This window comes from Phaenicophaeus curvirostris, chromosome 1, assembly GCF_032191515.1.
Source record: "Phaenicophaeus curvirostris isolate KB17595 chromosome 1, BPBGC_Pcur_1.0, whole genome shotgun sequence".
NCBI lineage: Eukaryota > Metazoa > Chordata > Aves > Cuculiformes > Cuculidae > Phaenicophaeus > Phaenicophaeus curvirostris.
In genome coordinates this window covers 17,261,129-17,267,128 of record NC_091392.1, presented here as the reverse complement: position 1 = coordinate 17,267,128, position 6,000 = coordinate 17,261,129, and positions in this window count along the sequence as shown.

Sequence of the window (6,000 nt, the reverse complement as noted above, 5' to 3'; positions counted from 1 at the left end):
AATATATGAAGTGTGTAAAATCCAATCTTACACACGGTGCCACATTATTAGTCCTTAATCACATTTCAGATTTTTTGAGGGGGACAAGAGGGAAGGGTTGGGAGGCGGGATTTTTCTCCCTAAAAAAAATAAAAACCTGCTATATAAGCCTATTTACTTTAACAATAATAACATCAAACCTGTATTTAGACTCATAACTCTTTGTTGAAATCCTAATTTTCCAAAACTTCACAGGAAAGAGTTTTAGTCCATGTCTCAGAAATGAATATGCTTGCATGCACATGCCTGTGATCACAGAGGGCTAAGAACGAAGTTTTGTTACAGAGTCTTTCAAAAATATATGGTCCCTCCCCGGCTTTCATCGGAAATAACTAGTGCCATTTTATACTTAAGTTCTCAATACCTTTAACTGATCTGCATTCATCTACAGGATATTGCAAAATGGTAGTGCACTGACCAGATACTTCCTTGCACTAGAAGCTATAGGCAGTGAAATGGTGGGTCATAGGCAGTAGGAGAGAATTGCTGCTGCATTATAAAGGTATTTTTTTCGCCTTTCGAAGGACTTTGTATCCTCTGCAAATGAGAGAGAAGTGAAAAGGAGCTGGAGGAGGAGTTGACCCTTCTCTGCTCTATAGTAGCAAAGAAATGGCAGGATGAAGATGAAAAGAAGCAACAAAAGCATCTGTCCTATAAGGCATAGAGGCGTAGAGCTTTTGCTGAAGCTGTTCAGTGCTTTTGTTAATCTCACATACAAGTGAAAGTGTTCAACAGCAGGGACAGAATCAGGCCTTCATAGAACTCTAACAACATAATAGGAAAGATCTGCTAGAAAGAAAACATCTTCATAAACTGGAATATCACACATAGGATGGAAAAGTACATGATATTTTGAAAACAATAGTGCCTTTACAAGTTATGCCAATAAATAACATCAGGTTGATAGAAATGAAACATAATCAGGTCTCAAACCAGCATTTTTTTCATGTATACAATACAAGAGGTGTGTCCCATTGGAAGATAAATAATTATTAATAAACTCCCTCTGACTGTCTACAACACCCTAAATCTAGGGGCATTCATGAATTTAGATTAAAACTGAATATACTCTTTGTTTTGAGAAGGAGGAATAATCTGATGAAGAACATGATTATCCCATCATATCAGCCCTTCCCATGCTTGATTTTGATGACTTTAATAGATTAGTACCTAGTTTGGACTGCTGGCATTGGAAAAAAAAAACAAAATTGATGTTCAGTAATCCTGTAGAGTAGAGAAAGCTGACATATTTTACACATAACCATGAGTTGCTATACAATATCTTTTCCATGAAATTTTTATATGTATCTCTAAGCTTTAGAATACCTCATTTTTTGGAGATTTGAGGTGTGGAGAAAATCCTCACAATTTGGATTTTAAAAAGGACATTGGCAGCAGGGTAGAATCCAGCTGTAGGTTTCAATAGTGTCTTGAAAATTCATTGTAATAGTAAAAGCAACAAAGCAAATATCAGGTCATTTGACACAAGTTTTCTATGGCTCTCATCTTTTTCACTCAAGCTAGCCTCACTCCTGCAAATAGAATAACATTTGGATAAAAAATTCTTTGAGGACTACAATGAGCATGGTTTTCTGGAATGTAAAAAAAAAATTGTGCTCTTAAATAGACCTATTTCTAAGAAGAGCTCAGGTTACTTCCCCATTCTGTTGAACTAGTGAGTGTCACAAAATGAGTCAGCTTGATCCAGGCAGTTTTTACTGGGCCAATAAATGACACACCCTTTCTTTGACTATAAAGGACACATAGCAAGATATAAGTCCTTATCAGTCATTCAAGTGACTTTCAGTCAAAAATATGTCCTCTTAGTATTCATAAAGAGATGTGTTAGGAAGCTAATATGCTCCTTTGGTATATTTTGTATCTGTTCACCAAGTAGGTGCAGAGTAAGACTTGCTTGCATTTGGAAAAAAAGAAATACAAATTTTTATTTTACAGAACATTTCAATCTGTTTCTCTTACCAGTATTATCCTGTGATGATTCCTACTAAACCTTCCTCTGGGTACAAATAAGCTCATTATTTCAGCAAACTGTGTGACTGCTTACAGAGAGTGGTCTGAATGGAATCCACTTGTAGTTGCTGAATATTTTCGGTAATTTCTAATTGTAACCAGCTTGAGAACACATAAGGACAAGATACGCTAGAATTGCAGATACATATTGCCAATCATGTGGAGGCAACAACCAGAAACTAGTATCTAATGGTAGTTGTAGTAACTTTGATTATTTACTATGCTAATAATCACAGCCACTTAAGCCTACCATTTCAGAACAGATCCATCTTGACTACTTTTACTACTTACTACTTACCCACTTACTATATCTATGTACTTACCACTATCTAAACGCGTAGGTTCTTATAGAGTCAATGGAGAGAGGAAGGATTGTGCCTTATACCTTATAGCTTATACCATATACCTTATACCATATACCATACCTTAGACTGCATGCTTGGTTGGTGCTTTAAAATCATCATTTTAATATACTCTTTCATTCAGGAGTATTTATTCTCTAAATGATGCAAATATAGTTCACATGTCATGCTCTTAAGGTGCTTACTGAAATGTTATGCTTTTCTAAAGTCTTTTTCCAGGATCTGTGATTTGACTACAGCTAAGTAGAGGGATAGTCAGTTGTGTTATATGACTCGCATTGCAAGAGAATGCGTTTTGTAAAATCTTGTGCTAAAAATATTTTTCTGATGCCTGCTTCCCTTTTTATACCTATGCTAAATTAAAGAATATTGTGACAAGTGCAGCAGATAATCAAAGCCTGGTATATTAAGTATATCAAATACTAAATTATACATTTCTTAAAGTGATTCAATGTTATTAAAACACCTCCCAATATTTTTGTGGCAGGAAGAAGATTTAGGATATTATGGAATTTGTAGAGGTTTTTTAAATTTATAAAATTATAATCTATAATTATTCTCTTTTCTTCACGTGATTTTAAGGTTTTTTGTCTATCCCTTTACCAAAGGGACTTTGGCACGCATGACCACATATATCTGTGATAATTGAATTATTTTAGTTTTCTCATTAATTAAGTGCAATAAAAATAAATGTAGTTTTAAAGTCAGTATCTCATATTCAGATGAATTTCAGCATCTTACTGAGATGCATGATTAATTCCAAAATCTCTGGATCCATGAATTGCTTAGTTATTCCAAATGACTATTCTTTGTTCTCTTTGTAGTTGGTGGAGCAAATATTTTATGTTTTATGATTCATCAAACCTATCTTAAATGTCAGCTCCAAGAAGAGATATGTCATCCTCAAACTCCATTAATTATATCAATTAAGTTGGCTCATTCAGATATAGATGTCTGTGTTGCAGATGCCTTCAGTATTTACTATGAAAAACTAGGAAGTGCTTCTGGCATATTAAATACAGATACTGTCTAAGGCTTTGTTTTTCCAATAGCATTGAACTGTATGATTCTGAAAACTCTAGCCTTCAATCTCAGAATATTTCAACTCTTGTGCATGATGTATATCAAAACTATTATGGTTTTGCTTATCATCTCACAATACTTTTAAAATCAAACTTTTTGATTTGACAACAAAAGTTTTATTCATCTTTTCTCTTACTTAGCAAAATATTCACACTAATCTTTCTAATACACACTAGCTCAAACAAAATGGAGTTGCTGAGTACTCCAGGTGCTGTCTCAACTGCTGATCTGGTTAAGACATTGATCTGGGACACCAAGCTTCGTATTGTTTCCTCTTTTTTTCTTTACATTGCTTTTTTAAACGTTTGTCTTCCCTTTGGGTTTTTTGTAAGCTCTGGAAAATTCAGTTTGTTCTTCTTCTCCAATTTTGCAAAATCTCAAAACCTCCCTAGATCTCAAACACTCACATAGTGGTTCTTTAATTCAAATTTTATTTTGAAATCTGCTGCTTATATATTTTACTCACTTTATGAAATAATATATTTCAGGTAGATACAGGAGAAAGATTCTATGGATAATTGTAGCAGGCTTATCCTGAATGCTATCTGTGCATACTCTCTATAGCATAAAGACAGATATTATAACGTTTCTAACGTTAAAATGAAAATAAACTTAACCAAGCAACCAGAAAGGATAAGCAAGAAAATATTTGCTTACTGATATCTGCTATTACTTTGATCTCCTTGCATGCTTTATTATTTTACCCATTTCCTATCATCATGTCTCCTTTCTATGTCTCTTTCTTTTTGTATTTTATGCCCTTTAGACTGGATATAGGGTGAAGCTAATTTTAATGCTTTGTTCTACCTTTATGCTTTGAAGGAGCCTAGCATATTTTAAGTATTACTGCATCAGGGGCCTATGGTAGCTACTAATAGTAATGAGAAAGAAACAAATGAACGTATATGAGTTTCTCACCAGGAATGTTTTATAAAACAAATAGTAAACAGAACAAAAATTAATAGAGCTTGAAAATAACAGCTTCAACAAGCAGATGGCTTAAACCATTGAAACAGACTGATGTGTTATGAAAACCTAAGAATATCAGAAGTTACAATTACTAAATTTCTTTAAAATATGATGTCCATAACTTATTAACATTTTTATTAATTTATTCATCAAACCAGCACTAGATAGCAATAGTACTAATACAAATTGCCTTCCACCAATCCAGTCAATATACTATACAAAGTCTAGAATATCTGTCATATAGGCCTCAAGCTTTCGTATTATAGAATTCAAGCACAGAGATTTTCTTAAACATTTATGGACAGATTAACATCCTGCACTATCTCATGTATTTCAGATAAACAGATGGAATGTCAGGATCCGATCCATCGTGAGCTTTATTATCACAACACTTAACTAATGGTACTGCAAATATTCTGTTAAATCGTCCAGAAAATCAATTAGAATTATGATGATACCTGGCATACATGTCATACTTTTTGTACCCCATGACTGATACTCCTCCGTCAAATCTAGTGAAGACCAAATAAAAGAAATTTCTCACATGTTCAGTTAAGTATTGGCATTATCTAAATTTACTGCAAAAATGGTGGAACTGGAAAATTTCAGTTTAATTAGTCTGATGATAATCTATTATTGCACAATTTAGAAAGCATTAAATTACTTATAATCATATTAAAATCATATTGCCAATTACTTGCAATAATAAAACTCCCACATATTTTCTCCTTTCCTATTACAGAGACATGTGTTTGTCATTTAGAGATTAATTTGTTGCTGCCTTATTCCTCTTTTACAGTACTACCACTCTAATGAAACAAAATTAAAATAACACACTTTGCTTCAGCACAGTTCCCCAATATATGCCTAAATTTCTACAATCAGGTAAATACCACACCAAATTTTAGATTTTATTTTTAGAGGCTGTTTAAATAGCTTTGAAAAAAAATCCACTTTGAAAAAATTATAAGCTATCATAAAAGAAATTCATATTATTGGATTCTGCCAGGAATAGAATGTATCTATTGCAGGCTGGAGGAAATCAATTGTTGTGAGTTTCTGCCATGCTGGCCCCCTGGCAGCTCATAACACATGCTAAAGCCCAAGGGGGTCAAGCATATTGTACAGCTCACAGGATATATTTGAGAACAGTATGATATTAAACATTCTACATCAACACTGTTTTATTGAAAATAAAAACAGTACTTCATGTAAGGAAGATACAAGTTTAGGAACTTATGGCACATTCCAAGGTTCTGATGAGTAAATGGCTGCTGTATATTGCATGACCTTAAAAACGTGGCATAAGAGCATCAGTGTAGCAGAAACATGGCTTAACCTTTAAGCCTGAAGGAATTTAAACTACTTCTCATTTCACTCTTTATTTATTATGTTTCTAATCATTTTTTTACACTTTGCACAGTTTTCTTCTCCTGCTGTCTCTTTCTGAGAGCCCTGGCTCTCAGTTTTGTACATGTGTATGTAAACATAAACAGATTCACAGACATGATGTGTT